Below are 20,060 nucleotides of genomic sequence, written 5' to 3' on the forward strand. Positions count from 1 at the left end.
TTAGTTATTTTTGTGCATTGCTGTAGTGCACTTCATATCATTGGCATGCATTATTTTATTATTAGAGTTTATTTTGTTTAGTTACTTGAGTCCTGGGTAAGTCGTATATAAATTGTTGTTGTTGTTATTAGTCTTAATAATAATAATCAATCTGTGATTTTTCGTTCTGTAAGTCTCATAAGTTAAAGTACCTTGCAAACCAGTAAAAATACAAAATGCAGTATTCTTTCTCTATAATTGCTGATGGAAGCCCTATACATTAATAGCAAAATAAAAAAATTCTAGGTACCTAACCCTAACCTAAAAGAACACTCAATTTCTTGATGCCGAAAATTAAGATTCTTGGAAAAAAAAAAAAAAAGCTTTTGAAACTGGGAAACCACAATGATTTCCCAGCTTTATTTTGGTCATCAATAAGCAGTGAAAGAAGTTGTCGAAAATGGCAAACTTTTGGTGCGCAGTTTAGGGTGCCAGAAGGTCATGGGTTTGATTCCCGCCTGTGGCCTTTCTGTGTGCAGTTTGCATGTTCTCCCCATGTTTGCGTGAGTTCCCTCCAGGTGCTCCGGCTTCCTCCCACATCCAAAGACACGCAGGTTAGGTGGATTGGAAACTTTAAATTGTCCGTAGGTGTGTGTGTGAGTGTGAATGAGTTTGTCTATATGTGGCCCTGCGACAGACTGGTGTCCTGTCCAGGGTGTACCCCACCTCACGCTCTATGACTGATGGGATAGGCTCCAGCCCCCTGTGACCCTTAATTGGAGTAAGCTGTTGAAGATGAGTGAGTAAGTTTATGGTGCCACCTATTGGGGGTGCTTCAAAACGCAACTTTTTTTTTTAAAGTGAAACTTGCATTTGAGGCATGTCTGGACTGCACCCAAGCCAGTTTATGCAAATTGTTTCCATTAGCAAACCCATTACAATAAGTTAGTTAGTTAGTTGGTCCCTTCAGCTGCTCCTTTGTTTGCACTTGGGGTCTCCACAGCAGATCTGATGTGGATCTGTATGTTGATTTGGTACACGTTTTACGCCGAATACCCTTCCGGATGCAACTCCATATTATGTGGAGAAAGGTCATGGGGCATTGGTGGGTTTTGAACCGGGAACCTTCTTCACTAAAGTGCATACTGTACCACTTGGAATTAATGTTGGACAAGTCAAATCTTTTAAAACGTACAATCTGGTTATTTTGGTGGGATGTGTATCACAATGTGAATTCATCAGAACTAGTTTTTATCACGCAACCCTGCATGTCCACTGTCGCATGAAGGTTATACTGCAGTAGACAGCAGGGATCATGTACTGCATGAAAAAATGCTGGTAGCAAAATGCCGGGTCTGGATTTCCTGAAAGCCAACACGACAGAAGTGAGACTGGGCGTGTCACAACAGGCAAAACATGAACTCCAATCCACGCTTCACAACCACGGTCATGGCAACAGTGTAACACACGATGTGTTTGACATTCTTGAAGGCCGAACTCAGAGTTAAAATATGCAGCGGGTGTTTACTGAGCATGCCCGAACAGGTCCTGCAGGAAAACACAGGAAGGCCACACAGCAGTGAACAGAGGTTCAAGTCAAAAATGTCTCAAACTGTACGCCAGAGCTGGTGTGGCTTTGATATAAACATCCCTCAAGATAACGACAGAAGGTACAAGCTTTTCTTTTACGCAACTGCAGCTTTAAATTCATGCAAAACAGGCAGTTAGCAAAGCAAGTGGCTAAATGCAAATCTGTTTTTTTGTTTGTTTTTTAATCAGGTTCTGCAGCTGTGAGCCAGTGTGAGGGTTTAGCATTTGAAGCACAGCTACAACTAGAGCACCGCGCTAGTAGAGCGCAAACCTCCGCCAACACTAGTTTCCAATTCAACAAAAATTTTTACCTTGGAAAACATTTTCAAGGTTAAAGTCCTGTTCAACGTGTCAGAAGCTAAAATATAGATCAAAAGGGTTTTTCAATGCTAAAATCAAAAATCTGCAATACGGCTCAATTGCGGATCAAACTTAGTCTGTTCATTGAGAGTGCCAGTCTGCACCTCATTGTCACAAATGAGAGTGACTGAGACAATTTTGATTGAGATATAATGCAAAATGTACATCAAATGGGCTTTCCAATATTAAATTCAAATGTCCACAAAATCCACAATCTGGATCAGATCTAGATCAAACTTTGTCAGGAGATAGTGAGTACCAGTCTGCACCTCACTTTCAAATATGAGCATGAATGGGTCATGTTTGATTAAAATATAATGTAAAATGTACATTAAATGGGGTTTTCAATGTTAAATTTAAATGGCCACAAAATGTGTAATTTGGATCAGATCCGGATCAGATAAAGAATACCATCCTACATAACGTGCTCAAATATGAAATTTGACCCCCCACCCCACCCCCAGTTATGAATTAATATAACTTATAAATATAAATTTATATATAAATTTGTTCAATGTTAAAGATAGGGATTTTTCCAATATTTCAAGATTTTTACTGACTTTGCCCTTTGACCTATAACCTTGAAAACTGAACCAGTTCTTGCCTATCAGGACATGAATTTTCACTAAGAATGTCATAATGATATATGAAAAATTGTGGGCTCCAGGCTGTTCACAAACAGACAAATGGATAAAAACATACCCTCCGCCAGACTTTGTTGGCAGAGGTAAATATGTTCTTGCATTTAAGCAAAGTGCGAAAGCTGATAATGCTGAAAAAGTGGTAAAGTGTGTGACTGAGCTGAACGAGAGGCGTGTTGTGATCCCCCTGTAAACAAAGGTCAGCTGAGGTGACAACATGCAGTCCTCCCAGGTCCTGCAGAATGACAACATTAAAAATAAGTTGTCTTTAGTTGTGCTTTCTGTTTCCACGTGGTCTTGATTTGGAGCCCTGGGGTGTACTCTGGTTTTGGCATTGATAGACGACCTCCTGCAGTGTTCTCGACCTTGAACATTTTCTTCTGCCAGCTTCTTTGTTCAGTAGCCGTGTACTGCGTAGAGGTTGTGCTTAGGTAGTTTTTGCCTTCATGTCTCTCAGGTGGCTTCGGTTAAGTTTTTCTGTCTGGGCATGTCTTCATGTTTGCTCTTTGAACGTCATGTTGTCTATTTCGGCTGCAGATGCTTCACTTGGAATTTAAACTTGTCCGTTCTGACTGCATGTGGCTGGGGTTGTGGTGGGCTGCCAGGGGCAGCAAACTCAAACCTAGAATTTTGGGTTGTTCTTTTTTGTGTCTTCCTCTTAGCTTTATCATGAAGAGTGTAGAATAAATCCACATGCAAAACTGGTATGTGCAGGGTTTTCGTGGTGTCTTGGTGGCTTCCCTCACTTGTCTCTTTCATGCACACTCGCTTTTTTTTTTTTAAACAGGAAACCTGCTACAGTGAGGTCACTTTTTAATTCTCTTTTTACTGACATAGGAATTCACACACCCAAAAATATTTTAAACATCCTGAACACATTTCTGTTACCCTTTTAAATTCTGTAAAAATCTAAAAACAAAGATTAGAAAATTAAACTACACAACTGATTCTAGAATAGAACTCCATTTATCTATTCTCCCCTCCTTTTTTTACCCTTTCATATTTATACATATAACCTTTCATACATTTTTAATCAGCTGCTTTAATACATAAAATAATAAAGTAGTAATAATAATAATGATACAAAGAAAAAATGTAAAAAGTAAATACTGTTTCAGTTTTTTAACCCATGTGGATGCCTCTAACAGCAGATAATCACATTTTAGAAGTTGAAATCAAAGAATTTGGATATTTAGTTTTTTTTTTACTCACACCAATGAATTGATTATCAAATCAGTTGTCAATTAATCTAATTGTTTATTAATTACTGAAGTTCTACTAGCAATGAACCAAGAAACTTGAAGATTTACTTTCTCTGTCATTTAAAAAGTCTGACCTAAAGGGCAATTTTATATATATATATATAAAATGCACTCAAATTTACATGTGTACTTTAAAAACTAGCAGCATAGGAGTAATAAATTAAAATATTACATAACTAAAAAAAACATGAAACATATTTAAAAAAAGAAAATTCATTTAAAATTAATAAAACCATTCATTTACACATATTCATGACAACATAAATTTGAGTTCATCATATGTAAAACCATTAACATTATTTACATGTAAAACTGAGGTCTGTCTGACCAACAACTGAATTAGTATGTGCATACTTCTTGTAAAAACACCTTTTAAAATCAGAATAATGAAATTTTAGCATTTCATCTATATTACAGTAAACTGATTTTGCAAAAACAGCCAGATTTAAATTTAACACACTATTAGTGTCTATTAGAGCTTTTCATGGCGTGGCATTATTACAATATGATTATAATATTACATTATTACAATATGCAATAATTACAAATGACAGTTTTCTAGGATTCCGTTAAATTTGTCATCCATTTTTCATCCCTTGAGTTTGTTTTTAAGGCCAGCTGCACGTAACAAAGAAAGCTCTGGACTCATTTACACCCCCTTTTTTTTTTTTAAACCCTCCTCTTACAGTTTGCCCAAAGGTGTCTGAGAGTTGTTTTTGACAAGGGAGCAGTGTTACAGCATGGCGAAAAAATGGATTACATTATGTTTGTACATCCTGTGGAATGTCTCTGCTCTAAAGCTCCTGTCTCACAACACAATGACACTTGCGTCAAACTTTGAAGAAGAATCCTGAGCGCTTCCCCGCCCTGATGTAAGAAACGTCTCTGTTCAAATGTTTTCTACTCACGCTAATGGAATTACAATCGGAGCAAATATTTTAATGGCAAGCTAAAATATGACCAGATTTTCTTGTCATTGTAATTGCGTTGCCATAGAATTAATTACCTGTACTAATTATTCTTTTCATTATTGATTAATCTTATTTTCAGGGTAAGTAGCTACTTAAGTTAAGCATTTATGAATTGGAGCCCAGTGAGGCATCTTCATATTAGCTATTTTGTTGACGCAACATGACACGTCATGTAATTAGAGTTGGTAAGAAAACTGTCGGTTCTGCATCATAATCTGACTCTTGCGGACTGTCGCATTGCTGTGGTTGACTTTATCCCTGTGGTGGTTTTTGACAGACATCTTGGCAGTAAATTAATACCAGGCTACCCACAGTTGATCAAACAACTGGATTTGAGGAGATCTGAGAGCAGATGTTCAACAACGGCTCCTCTAAAGTTGTCCAAGAGGGGGAAAGTTGTCCACAAAGAAGGAAGACCCTCCAGACAAATGCCAGATAGATGGAACCGGTTCTGGGGAAGCCCAGATTGTGCCTACTTTCATCTACATAAATTCTGGCTGTTTGGGATTTTGTCAAGAGCAAATGGTCATGTTCCTGGTAGAAAGAAAATGACTGAGGGCAGGGATCTCTATCCCTCCTCCTGGAGACCACCTTCCCCACGTTTTCTAACCCTCCACCCACAGGTCAGCCAATCAAGAGCTTGAAAACACCTGAGATAATTAATCAGGTGTAAACTGAGCAGGTAGTCATGAGGGATATGTGGGGCAGATGCTGTCTGGAAGCACAAAATGGTTCTGTCCAATATGACGTTCAGTTCCACGCTGCACTCTTTGGCATTTGTCATCTTAGTTACAGTTACCAGGGATCCAGTGAGAATAGGTTTTACTGCTGTGGTTTCTGTTGGCAGCATAATGTTCTCCATTTACTGCAGCATCACGTGGTGGGTCGTCATCAGGAATGATGCCCAAAAGACATTGTTGGTGGTCTCTTTGATGGACCCAATGCCTTCAACTGCTTGGTCTTCAGAGATTTTCTACTCCATGGATTCCTGTTAGTCATCTGTACCGTAGTAATATAACTGAAGCAGAAATCAACTGAAATGTTGGTCCATTTGTATGAGAAGACCTGCTTGCCATTCAGGTCCCATTCATTTATAGAACAGTCAACAGGTCTGGGGATCAACAACACCTTGAAAATCTTCAAATGATGATTGAATATCCGTGTTGGCTCACCATTTCCCCAACTGACATGTGAATGCTTTACAAGACACTTTGGTGCATGTTATCCACAGACATTTCAGGTGATATCAGACGTCTTTCAGACCGTGCACACACATCACCATGTCTCACCCTCAAGAGCCAAAATGTTAACCACAGCTCTCTGCTTGTCTGGACTCAAACAGCTTAAGTAGCAAAACAACATGAATACATGTGACATTACTGTTGCAGATTTCCTGAGCAGGGGGTGTGTGGACTCTGTAGCTTCAGTACAACAACAACAACCACATCGTTCCGACAGCATCTCGCTGATGATGGCTCAGCTTGATGGCATGCAGAGGCTTCATGCTGTGACACACAACCTTGAGGCACAGATGAATGTGGAGAAACACTGCTGTTGTTGTTCACCTGGTGTTTTGTCAGCTGTGATCTTTGGGTGCCTCAGCAACTGGCACTCACCTGCGCTTCAGCTTTGCAGCTTTGGGTTTGAAACAAACCCTTTCTGAACCATTGCATGCAAATATGCATCAGTTTCCATATCACTGCAGAGGGTACTACAATGATTGTAGCATACGTGTGTATGCAACCCATCATTTGTTCTCCACTGAAAGCCAGCCGATGAAGCTGTAGAACTGGTGATGCAACAGACAAATCACAGCCACAGAAGTCTGTAACTTCTTTGGAGTCATCATGGGTATCTTGGTGGCTTCCCTCACTTGTTGTACAGTTTTGACAATTGCAGACTATAGACAGATTTACCATTCTGTTTGTATTTCTTAATGATTAATGGGAATGAATTCCAAGACATATTCAGTGACTTGTTCATGTGTCCATCCCCTACTAGTCCCAAGAAAATTGACTGTAAAAGTGACAATTCATTTGTTAGGAATCATCCTTATATTTAGTTTGTCCAACTACTTATGGCCTATGAAAAATGCAGGGATTGTGTGTAAAATGTTTGTAATTCCTAAATGGTTCATGTGATATTTTTGTTAATCCCCTTGAATTAAATGTAAACGTAACATCCTGATTGATTCATTTGTGGAGCCAAAAAGACAAATATCGTCAGTGTCCAAATACTTATGGACCTGACTACATATTGGTGTTAGATAGAAACTTGGAACTTGACCTTCATTAGTTCCCAAACTATTTTAAATATACTGCACACACAGATAAACAGGACAGAAAAAAAGTGTTTCTGTGTCCACAGTTGGTGTTTTATTAAAATTAGCCAAAAAAAGATTGCTCTGGGTGGTGGGGGTGGGTTAGTGCATCAGGTCCTTAAAAAAAAAATTAAACTCTGTAGTGCTAGTTTTGATACCTGACCACATTTGGTGACTTTCTTTTTGTTTTGTAACATTAACTCGACTTTTCCCTGCGGTACCTTTCTCAATGTGAATAACAGAACGCGCGTGTGTGTGTGTGTGTGTGTGTGGTTACCGTCGTTGCTGTGTCTGACACAGTCCTGTAACACAGCGTGCCATTTCTTCTGTTCTTTTTCTGTCATCACACAGAAGTAGTGATGCCGAGCGTACGGATGCCACAGGATGAGAGGGAACTTTGTGGCACACCTGATGAATGGATTTTTGCTCGCTTTGGCCTTGATTTCTGCAAGACATCACAAAACGGAACAGGAATGACAAACGGTAGTTGTTATTCCTTTTTTTAAAAAAATTAAATATATGTGTTACATATCTTCCATTTAACTCCTTTTTGTGGTACATAAATGAGAATCAGCAAAACTGTATGGTGGTTGTGGAGTGTGTTGATTTTCATGTCGGTGGGCATGTTAACGGGTTACAGTTTGCATGTGTTGAGAGTCGTTGCAGCTGCACCTCTCTAGAAATTTGGAGTGCCACATATTTTCATGCATGTGGTCCACAGCATGCAGCAAAAACAAGGAAGTGATCTGTAGGCAGTCATGGTGACATCAAATCAGTATTATTTAAGTAACACCTTTTACTATAGTTTCAATCTCTACAGCAGAGGTTCCAGAGATGAAAAATATATATATAAAAAAAATGTAAACACCATTTCAGCAATTGCCATGTGACTGCTATCTGATTACAAGAAGTCAGTTTTGTTTTCCAAATGCTTAACGAAACTCACTAAGAGCTCAATGAACCACAGAATCCAGATTATAAAGATAATGTAGAGAGGAAAAGCTGTTGGTTCAGATGGTAAATCTATATGTACTTGTATATTAAGATTTTTAAGTTTACATTACACAGTCCAGTCAATGTACTTCCAGGGAGCTTAGTTCCATGTGCCAATTTCAGCATTTTTTTTTTTTTTTATAAAAAGGCTGATTAGCACCCTATCACTTCTTAAAAAAAAAGTTACTCACAGAAGCTATAATGTGGGGGTGGGGGGGAAGTCATTATTAAAAACAGACGATGTTGAAAGATTGAGCTGGCCAAGGCAGCACCGCAACAAAAATACATGTATTCTCATGAGCCACAGTCATTCAACAACTCGGCCACTACACACTCACACACAATGCAGCTGGTATGAATCAGGCGCTTTTAAAATGTCATGCTTTCATTCACACAAACATATCTCCATAGACACCAAGGTGTTCATACGTCTCCGTTGGTAAGGCTTTGTTAAAATAAAAGCAAATATACCAGACAGAGCTGTCTGGACATATGCCCAGTAACAGAGGTACGAAATGAAGTTCAGCACTGACACTCGCTGATTTGAAGAAGGTGGTACCGTATTTCCTTGATTAAAAGCCCGGCCATTAATTTTTTTTTCAAAAAGTGCTCAGATCCGGCACATAAACAAGGCAGGACGTAATTCAAGGCTGGTGATTATTAACAAAATGCTGCCTGCACTGTAACATTGTGTTAAGTTTCACACATATCACTGGGTGTGGTGAACAAAACCACTTTAGATCAGAGCCCTCTGTGTGGCTGCGAACCCTCCCCGGTGCCTGACATGTACCTGCTAAACGAGTGAGACTGCAAGAGCTGTGATTTTTCACTTTTACTGTTTCACTCCTTCCTCTCCCATCATATTTTTACAGTTTTTTGCAGTGCACATCCAGTTTACATTTCAATCTTGGATCAAATATGTTTGGCAGAAAAGTCCACAAATATGACTTCGCAACAAGGAGTTAGAAAAAGGTGCTCAAATGACCTGCAATTCATGGAGGAAAACTGTACATACTGTATTGTTGCTTTGGAGTTTGATAATTGTATAAAGAAGTGGAGCTCATTGAGGGACAAATTAATCCAGAAAAATATGCTGTTCCTGCGGCAAATTACATAAAGACGAAACGGAGAATTTTAAAAGGGTCACACGCATGTCGACGTCACTGCATGGCGACAGAGCTGAAGAAACATGAATCAGGTTTTAGGATGTTAAGGTACCACTCTGCAGCGGACTTAGAAAAAACAGATTTTGTTCCGTTTTATACATATAAATAATTTTGTGCATTTTATACATATAACGGATTTCGCTTATAATGGACAAAACTCACTGGTCTACCTGAATCTATTATATGTAAGTGTAACTGTATATTGTTTGTTCTCTTCAAAGACTTTCTTCTTACCTGGCAGGCTGGTGTTGATCAGCTCCATGTACTCCTCCAGTGAAGACAGGGCCTTGTAGCCAGCACAGTTGATGGTTAATTTTGGGTGTAGACCACGTTCGTGTGCCTGTCAGACAAACGGCAAATGTACATATTTACACAAAGTGTCCAAATGAGCAGTAGTTAGTCATATACTACCCCCCACCCACCACCACCACCATCACACACACACACACACACACACAGTGATTTTTGACCAGTTGATGAGCATTTATCTACCTATCTGAATAAACAATGAATAAAAGTCTTTCACTTATTGTAGGTTTGCTACAACCCCTGGCAAAAATTATGGAATCACCGGCCTCGGAGGATGTTCATTCAGTTGTTTAATTTTGTAGAAAAAAAGCAGATCACAGACATGACACAAAACTAAAGTCATTTCAAATGGCAACTTTCTGGCTTTAAGAAACACTATAAGAAATCAGGAAAAAAAATATTGGCAGTCAGTAACGGTTACTTTTTTAGACCAAGCAGAGGGAAAAAAAATATGGACTCACTCAATTCTGAGGAATAAATTATGGAATCATGAAAAACAAAAGAACACTCCAACACATCACTAGTATTTTGTTGCACCACCTCTGGCTTTTATAACAGCTTGCAGTCTCTGAGGCATGGACTTAATGAGTGACAAACAGTACTCTTCATCAATCTGGCTCCAACTTTCTCTGATTGCTGTTACCAGATCAGCTTTGCAGGTTGGAGCCTTGTCATGGACCATTTTCTTCAACTTCCACCAAAGATTTTCAATTGGATTAAGATCCGGACTATTTGCAGGCCATGACATTGACCCTATGTGTCTTTTTGCAAGGAATGTTTTCACGGTTTTTGCTCTATGGCAACATGCATTATCATCTTGAAAAATGATTTCATCATCCCCAAACATCCTTTCAATTGATGGGATAAGAAAAGTGTCCAAAATATCAACGTAAACTTGTGCATTTATTGATGATGTAATGACAGCCATCTCCCCAGTGCCTTTACCTGACATGCAGCCCCATATCATCAATGACTGTGGAAATTTACATGTTTTCTTCAGGCAGTCATCTTTATAAATCTCATTGGAACGGCACCAAACAAAAGTTCCAGCATCATCACCTTGCCCAATGCAGATTCGAGATTCATCACTGAATATGACTTTCATCCACTCATCCACAGTCCACGATTGCTTTTCCTTAGCCCACTGTAACCTTGTTTTTTTTCTGTTTAGGTGTTAATGATGGCTTTCGTTTAGCTTTTCTGTATGTAAATCTCATTTCCTTTAGGCAGTTTCTTACAGTTCGGTCACAGACGTTGACTCCAGTTTCCTCCCATTCGTTCCTCATTTGTTTTGTTGTGCATTTTCAATTTTTGAGACATATTGCTTTAAGTTTTCTGTCTTGACGCTTTGATGTCTTCCTTGATCTACCAGTATGTTTGCCTTTAACAACCTTCCCATGTTGTTTGTATTTGGTCCAGAGTTTAGACACAGCTGACTGTGAACAACCAACATCTTTTGCAACATTGCGTGATGATTTACCCTCTTTTAAGAGTTTGATAATCCTCTCCTTTGTTTCAATTGACATCTCTTGTGTTGGAGCCATGATTCATGTCAGTCCACTTGGTGCAACAGCTCTCCAAGGTGTGATCACTCCTTTTTAGATGCAGACTAATGAGCAGATCTGATTTGATGCAGGTGTTAGTTTTGGGGATGAAAATTTATTCCTCAGAATTGAGTGAGTCCATAATTTTTCCCTCTGCTTAACCGTTACTGACTGCCACAATTTTTTTTCTTGATTTCTTATAGTGTTTCTTAAAGCCAGAAAGTTGCCATTTGAAATGACTTTAGTTTTGTGTCATGTCTGTGATCTGTTTTTTTTCTACAAAATTAAACAACTTAATGAACATCCTCCGAGGCCGGTGATTCCATAATTTTTGCCAGGGGTTGTATATGCAGAGCTAAATATAGCGTATTTTCCGGAGCACAAATCACTTTTTTTCCCGTTTGGAAGGTCCTGCAATTTATCATCCGGTGCAGCTTATAGATATACCGAAAAGTCCCATATTTATTATTAATAATGATAATTATCATGATTATTTATATCAGACTTTTTAGGAATCAAAGCACTAAACAAAATAAACTCTAATAATAAAAGAATAAATGTCAATAATGATGCCTAAACTGCAGCAATACACAAAAATTCCAAAGGAAAGAGTTGATAATACAGAAAAAAAAAGAACTTGTACTCCAGTGCAAATGATACATGGGTTTTTCCTCTTCAAGTGGTATTATTTTTAACAGATGTGACATATACTCCAGAGCATACGGTAACTGTAAAGACAGAAAGTATTGTACCTCAAGTTTTATGCGCTAAGATCAGATTGAATGTTCTTTGTGCGATTTGTAGTGCATAGTTTTTTACGACAGAAAATTTCTGAAATTTCATCTGCCTAAGCCTGCTGTAGGAGTTGAAGTGAGTCCAGTGTAATAGTGAATAACTTCTTGGCCAAGGCTGTGACCGCCATCTGGCATCTGTCTGCTGTCTGTCTGCCGCAACACTTTGAAAATGAATGACTGCTGGTGAGGAGGGTGTGGTAACAGTAACCAAGAGATGACAGATCAACATTTGTGACGTTGCCAGAACTTTGACACAGTCCACATCCTTCTGAGTTGGCAGATAGTCACTGTAACACCATCCTAAAATAGTCCATGCATTGTTAAAGTTCGGGGTTTTGTGTATGCGCGTGCGTGTGTGGCTGAGACGACGTGCACTCACTATTTTGCTTTCGTGGAAGCTCACGGCATATGTATTTGGCACAGATACGAAGCGATTCCTCCACTTCCGATTCTCCTCCAAATACTGAAATAGGTTTCCTGAGAAGATAGATTTGTCTGCAAGAGGATCCTGAAAATCATAGAAAAAGCACAGAAATAAACCCTGACAGTCTGTCAACATTTGATCACCAAAGAAAGCCTGAAGGATGAGAGAAGGAACATCTTCTTGAAAGTCAAACAAGACCTGTTGCCTTCATACGAGGTCTGTTAGAAAAGTATCCAACCTTTTTATTTTTTTCAAAAATCTGATGGATTTGAATCACGTGTGCTTGCATAAGCCAACCTTGAAACTTTGTGCGCATGCGTGAACTTTTACACGCCTGTCGATTGCGTCATTTTCTGGTAAGCAGCCTTTGTGTGAGGTGTGTGTCGTGCGCTCGGCGGATTTTCATTCCAAGGAAAAAGACGGAACGACTGGAGCAGCGCCGCATCAAATTTTGCCAGAAACTGGGCGACAGCCAGGTGGAAACCATTCAGATGATTCAGATGGCTTTCGATGACTTTTCAGTTGTGTGACTAGCCAAGAAATTGTGAAAGAGGTGGACATGTCACAACATGTCCTGTGAGACTTCAACACAAAGGCGCTTGTGCTCCGCCGTCGGCAGCTTCGTGCCGAAGCCATCGGCATGATTTTCACCGCCACGCTTTTCATGGCCAAATATTCTGTCACAGTGGTTAGGGTTATGTGCCGAAAAAGTGCTGATGTCCACCTCTTCCGCAATTTCTCGATTAGTCACACAATGGTCCCGCATCACCACAGCGTTTACTTTGGAAATGATCTGGTCGTTTCAGCGTGTTGATGGCTGACCGGAGCGCAGCTCGCTCTCCAACGTTGTGCAGACGTCTTTAAACCGGTTGTACCGCTCCTTAATCTGTGTGATGCCCATAGGATCGTCATCAAAAGCCGTCTGAATCTTTCGAATAGTTTCCACCTGGCTGTCACCCAGTTTCTGGCAAAATTTGATGCGGCGCTGCTCCAGTTGTTCCGTCATTTTCCTTGAAATGAAAAAAACGCCGAGCGCATGACACACACCTCACACAAAGGCTGCTTACCAGAAAATGATGCAATTGACAGGTGTGAAAAAGTTCACGCATGCGCAAGAAGGTTCAAGGTTTGCTCATGCAAGCACGTGATTCGAATCCATCAGGTTTCTGAAAAAAATAAAAAAGGTCCGATACTTTTCTAACAGACCTCGTACACCAAGCTATACCATGAGTTGGATGACTGAGACTCTTCATATGTACAACAAAGTAACAGTTTTTAAAAAAAATACAACACAGTAACAAGGGTTTATGGTTCAATAGCAAATACTTTATTTTGAAACATCTTAAAATTTTAACATCTGTCTGAATGCATGTGCACTTTATTGTTTACAATACAGCTGATTTAAATCTCGTAGTAAAATGCGTTATTTCGACGATGAGCTGATTATTTACATTCCAGGTGCTGGTGTCAGAACAGCAGCTTTCTAAAAGTGAAATGGATAAAAATTTTTAGTTTTCTAGTCATAACTCCAACTGATGGAAAAGATTTGTTTGAATCTTCTGGAATGCAGTGCTTGGCACCGCCAAAATTGTGCTTTTATTGGGGGGGGGGGGGGGGGGTGGTGTAGTTGAAATAGCAAAGTAAAAACAAGTACTAAAATTTGCTTCACTGTGAATAAAAATCTAATTTTCCTGACAGAAGTGTGCTGAAGTACTTCTGACATTTACAGAAATTGAGTTTTTGTTTGTTTGCTTTTTAACCCTAAAACACACACATTTATACAAAGATATACAACACCCACTGTGTTTTCAGATTTAGTATCTTGCATGAAGTAATCAAGTAGTTCAAACAGTCCAGACACAGAGGAAAGAATGAGGAAGAGAGTGAGCGCTGAGAGGTGGTGCTGAAACAAAGTAGCGCTTGTGTTGGGAAGCGGCAAAAGTTTGTCTGGTGGAAACAGTGTACGTGCATGATTGAGTGTCACTCATGCACAGAGGGACAGTGTCAATGCTTAAAATACTATGTAATAAGCTATAAATGGATCACACCTTTTTTAAAGACTGGCTGAATTTTGCCCTCATTTTAATATTTGATGCATCCAAAAACACTTATCACATTTATAAAGCAAATCATGTTGAAGAGACAAAAGCAACTCAGAGGATGCTTAAAATGAGAAGCAAAATGTAATTGAGCTACTTGAGTAAATCAGTGACTCCACATGAGGGAGAAAATGTCATTACATAAACTCAAGCCCCCGTCACACGTAGCAAGAATGTGCAGGAATCATGCCCGACACTGCAAATACTGCCATAATCTGACGCAGTGGTGAGGAAAAGAGGTGCAGTCAGCCATGTTGGAATGCATCCAGAGTACATCGTCTACACCTGCACTATGGCATCTGAAGCGCATGTAGACAACAGGTAGATGATACAGACTGTCGTCAGACGGCCATAAAAGGCGCTGCAGACTGTCTGATGTCCAAACGTTTGGATGGCAAACACGGGACTAGAGCGCTGTGCTTCGTGCACATGCGTGCGCAGCATGCGTGTGTGCGTGGCACACATGCGCGCTATATATATATATATATATATATATATATATATATATATATATATATATATATATATATATATATATATATATATGTCACTAAGAGCACATGTACGCTTAGTGCCACTGAGCAGCTTTGCTGAAGGTTGCTGGCATTGTGTCATTGTTTCATTTGTCAGACGGAGCCTTTCCAGTAACCTTAATTTCTTTTTTCTTTTTAAGTCACTTCCGGAGCACAACACAACTCTGGACACCGTGATGGTTGGATTATCACATGGGAATTCATTTTTATTTTGGGTGAGAGGATTTTAACCACAGGCTGCGGGTTTCAGCTCCACATCCATGTACGCACTGTGAAACTCTCCTGGACCGCCGCTGGAGGTGAGATTCATGTTTATTAATGCTGTCACAGCCTAGCACTACAAGTCCATGTCATATCGCCTACAAGTTAGAGGTTGATCATTTATTACAGCATGAGATCCGTTCAGCTCCAAGCCTGACGCGTGCAATGATGCGTACTGCGCAGCCGCCCATGTTATATACAGTTATGATGGAGACATTCACATTACTTACATCGCCCATAGGAAGGAATGGACACATATCTGGACTGTAAAGTCGATTGTAGATATAGCAGCCTGTTCAGATTTGCGACGGCGTGTGCGCAGTAGCGCACAGAGCTTTCGGTTTGATAGCCGCTGTTCACATTCACTGTACATGACAATAATTCATAATTATTATCATGAAGATGCATGCCACATACATTTCAACAGAACCTTTGCACTCCGGGGGGGTGGTGGACATTATGATATGTGGCACGTGCAGGTCATACCGGAACGCTGTGCCGTGCCAGATCCATCTCGAGGTTCCCTCGTATGCGCTCAAACCATTTTGGATCCTGTTTTGCCACCATCGGAATATGTAAATTGCGGTCAGATGGTCCTCAGATTACACATGGACCACCGGCAGATAGGTGTCCCATCTCGACGACGCCTGGAGGGTTTTGAACATATGCATCACACTGGCTGCCGGCCGATTTTGACCAACTGTGTGGACTTTTGTAGATGGCTGTCAGAATGTTTTGCAACTGAAATCTGACACTTTTTGGATGTGTGCCAATTCATAATTCTAATGCCATGCTGCGTGATTCCGGCTATGTGGGACGGGGTATAAAGTTCGTAATTAAATCACTGAATTTTCCGATTTTCGGTTATTACAGTCGGGTGTACTGCTTCAGTTGTGTTGTAGTAGTAGTAGTAGTAGTAGTATTTCATTTACTTGTATAGTGCTAACAATCAATACATACAAAGTGCTTGACAAAACACAATAAAACACCAATCAATCAAAACCCGGTAATAAAAAATAAAATTAGGAAATTTAAAAAAAATATATTTCATTTGTAACAAATGGTTATAAACTTATCTAGATTTTAAAATATCAGTTCAACCTGACTGCTGAACTTGAGGTGGAATATGGGTTCACAAAATTAAAAATGCTCCACCACCCCAACCACCAAACAGATGCTGCTGGTTTGTGTGACTTTTGTTTCAGTGCATCATGAACAGCGGGATTCAGCGATGACAGAATCCACACAGTGTCTCTGCTCGGGTGTGAAATGTGCACTGTTTTCCTGGTCAAAAAAATAATAATAATGAAGAAGTAATAACGAGGTACAGAAAAGGAGGAGTTGTTTTAATTAGTCCTAGTTATTTATTTTAGTAGTCCTCCAGTATGCCAAGAATGAGCTCAGTCCTGCTTTGTAACATGACTATTCTGTTACCACAATGATGTCCATGTTGTATGAAAATATAGTCAAATAATGTGGTAATGCACCAAGTAAAGTGAGAGTAGAGTCAGCCAGCAAATTATGATTTCACAGAGATTTTACTCTTCTGTTGGCAATGTTTGTTTGTTGACCTCTGCCAGTAAGAGCACAGCACGTGTGTGCTTGTTTGTGTGATTGATGTGTATGTGATATCTTGACAAGACTTTGTGCATAAAGGTGAAACTTGGTACACAAGCTTCCCTCATTAAGATGTTGGATTGGTATGCTGTTGGGCATATTTAGCTTCTAATTGTGGCCACCAGGGGCCACGTCTCTGAAACCATATGTATACGATGCCTTGACAAAGACTTATGAAGGTGAAATTTGGTACACAGGGTCACCTCACTAGCACCTCGGATATGTTTGGCATTGGGTGCATTTCTGTTCACCAGGAAGCAGAGTCTCTGAAAGCTCGTGTATGTGAGAACTGAATAAGGTCTTCATGCATCATGATCCCAACTGATACCATAGATTAGAACTTGATAAGACCTTGTACAACTTAAACGTCAGGCTCTGCTATGCAGGTAAGAGTAAATACTGCTTTTGTTATTTTTATGTATTTATTTGTTTGTTTGTTTGTTTATTTTTAACTTGGGAGATGGGTTGGATATTGCCAATCAGATTTTCATATGAATCCAGAATATTATTATTATATATTTTTTCAACAGTTTTTCTTATAGTAATTGATCGACGTCAAACACTAAATGTTTGAAGGTTCTGCTGAGCATTTCCATGCTGAATGGGAAAATTGGGCAAGATTTTTTTTTTACAGTGTTTCCCTTGCAGTTTCAGTTTTCTAGATATAATTTTTTTTCAGGAAACAAAGGACTTTTGGTGTAATGCTAGTCACGCTGTAATTAAAAGACTAATTAAAAATGTATCTTTTTGTTTATGTCATTTCACACTTTGTGTCAACTGGCACGTGCATGTAAGAAATGGTGTCTAAGAATTGATATGTGTGGGAGGTACACAAAAAACAACTTGTAAAGCGACCAAAAATGTACAGTGAGTCACATGGAAGTGCCCTGCTGGACATTGGCAGAAAATGCATTTTATTGACTACCATTACAAATTAGCTTAAATTGGGCCAATGTTGGTGACACACATCAACAAACAGGTCAGTTTTACAGCAGTCCTGGTTTTTTGCATCAATGTGATGAAGTAGTCAGGTGCAGGGGTGGTGGTCAAGTGGTTAGTGCACTTGGTTTCAGTGCGGCAGGTTCCCGGTTCAACTCCCACCCCTGCCACATTTCTCCATGTAATGTGGCGTTGCGTCAGGAAGGGCATCCGGCGTAAAACCTGTGACAATTCAACATGCAGATCCACCTCGGATTTGCTGTGGTGACCCCGAGTGCAAACAAGGGAGCAGCCGAAGGGTCTTACTTTTTAACTTTACTGTGATGAAGTAGTCAGGCATTTACTGTGTTTACTGAGATACAAGTTGTTGGTTTGTTTGTTTTTTACTGTTTGGGAGGTTCTGTAACTTATATTCTGAAGTGACTTGTATATAATAAATAAATAAATAATAAGAGTGTAACTATACACCAAAATCATAGTTTTTAGTCTACGCTCTCTGGACTCATGACTGAATTGTCTGTACTGTAAATCATCGTTTTACAGTATGTTTTTTGTTTGTTTGTTATTTTTCCCCTTGAATTCTTGTGAAATGCCGACTTACAGTAAATGTAATATGGTAATAGGTTAGTTGACATTAGTTAATAGTTATCATCTCTGCCGAGGGGGTGTGGCTTAACTGTCAGTAAGACATAGCAAATAGACATGAATGGCTTTCAGTGAAATGTGAGGAGACATTAGGCCTTGTGTTAAGGGGCAGTTGATCAGATTTTGAGCTTGGTGTTTGATAGATCTACCTTCTGGATCCAACAGGTAGAACTCACCTTTCTGTGAAGCAGCTGCGACTGCATCCCTCCCCCTCCTTCTATCTCAAAGCGGACGCTGTTGAATAGAGCCACTGCATACTGCTGCTCGTATATATCCCCAAACTCCTTCATAAAGTCCCTCGTCCGAGCTGCAGGACGTGACACACACACACACACACACACACACACACACACACACACACACACACACACACACACACACACACACACACACACACACACACACACACACACACACACAGAGTCATGCAGGCGACACAAACTAAAAAAAGAAAAGCTATGATATTAATGGCAACAAGATTAAACGCAAGAAGGAAGGAAAAGGCTGATGGAACAGGGTAGAAAAGGCAAGAATGTTGACGAGATGGGACAGTGCGATTAAAACAGCCCGTCGTACTGGCAGGAAGGAAAAATATAACGCAATGCTAAAATACCCTTGGCCGTATGAGCAGTCTTCTTTATAATCTGCAGTTGTTTAATTCGTATCTGAGTGCAAACTATATATTTATATATATAATTAAATATACATTTATTGTTATTTACATTCATTATTAAGATTCTATTGTCTTATGTACAAATTGCACACGTTCAATGAAGCCCCTCCATTTTGTCACCTAATTTCACGAGGACCACAATGGAAATAAGCGTTTATCCTTTGTTGTGTTATCAGTGTATCATTGATACAGTCACCTCTGTACGTTTATATTGATGTTGCAGAATAAACTCAATCAATCAATCATAATATTTTATTTACATTACAACAGTGTCTGCAGAAGGGGTGTGTGTGTGTGTGTGTGTGTGTGTGTGTGTGTGTGTGTGTGTGTGCACATACATGAGGTTTTTGAAAAGGGCAGAAGTTACCTTTGACTGTGTGTGATGCACGTGCAAGCTGGCGTCCACGAGATGTCTTGTAAATCACTCCAGAGGTGTTATCAGGTTACAAAAACAGCATTTTCAGTTTTAGAAGTGTTTATTTCTCGCTAGCTCTTACATAATATATGAGAAACGTGCTATATTTAACCAGAAATGAAGTGGTTTTGGAGCGCCAGAGAGAGCAGTCAGTCACGTCACAATGCCGCTCTACTCTGATTGGCTGTCATCCCCCCCCCCCCCACCTTAAAAAAGGATTTGCATGATTCATAGCAGAAAAATAGGAAACAGAATGTGACTTTTAACCTCTTAAAATAGGTCAAGGTTAGCCATCTTTGAATAAAGTCTGTGACCCAAGAATGTTCTCTGTGTCACCAAGTGCTTGCTCATAGGGGGTCGTTTTGACCATTGGGGTTTTTCTGTAATTATTGTATGGCTTTTGCCTTGCAATATAAAGCGCCTTGGGGCAACTGTTGTTGTGATTTGGCGCTATATAAATAAAACTGATTTGATTTGATTTGAATTTAAAGACCCTGCCAGTAATAGGACTGGACTTGATGCTGA

General features: G+C 39.6%; 1 pseudogene; it reads right to left on the reverse strand.

The window, feature by feature from the left end:
• LOC117529772 overlaps window positions 1-20,060 on the reverse strand; it is a 58,345-nt pseudogene that overhangs the window by 22,282 nt on the left and 16,003 nt on the right.

The sequence above is a fragment of the Thalassophryne amazonica genome, chromosome 17, assembly GCF_902500255.1.
Source record: "Thalassophryne amazonica chromosome 17, fThaAma1.1, whole genome shotgun sequence".
Classification (NCBI taxonomy): Eukaryota; Metazoa; Chordata; class Actinopteri; order Batrachoidiformes; family Batrachoididae; genus Thalassophryne; species Thalassophryne amazonica.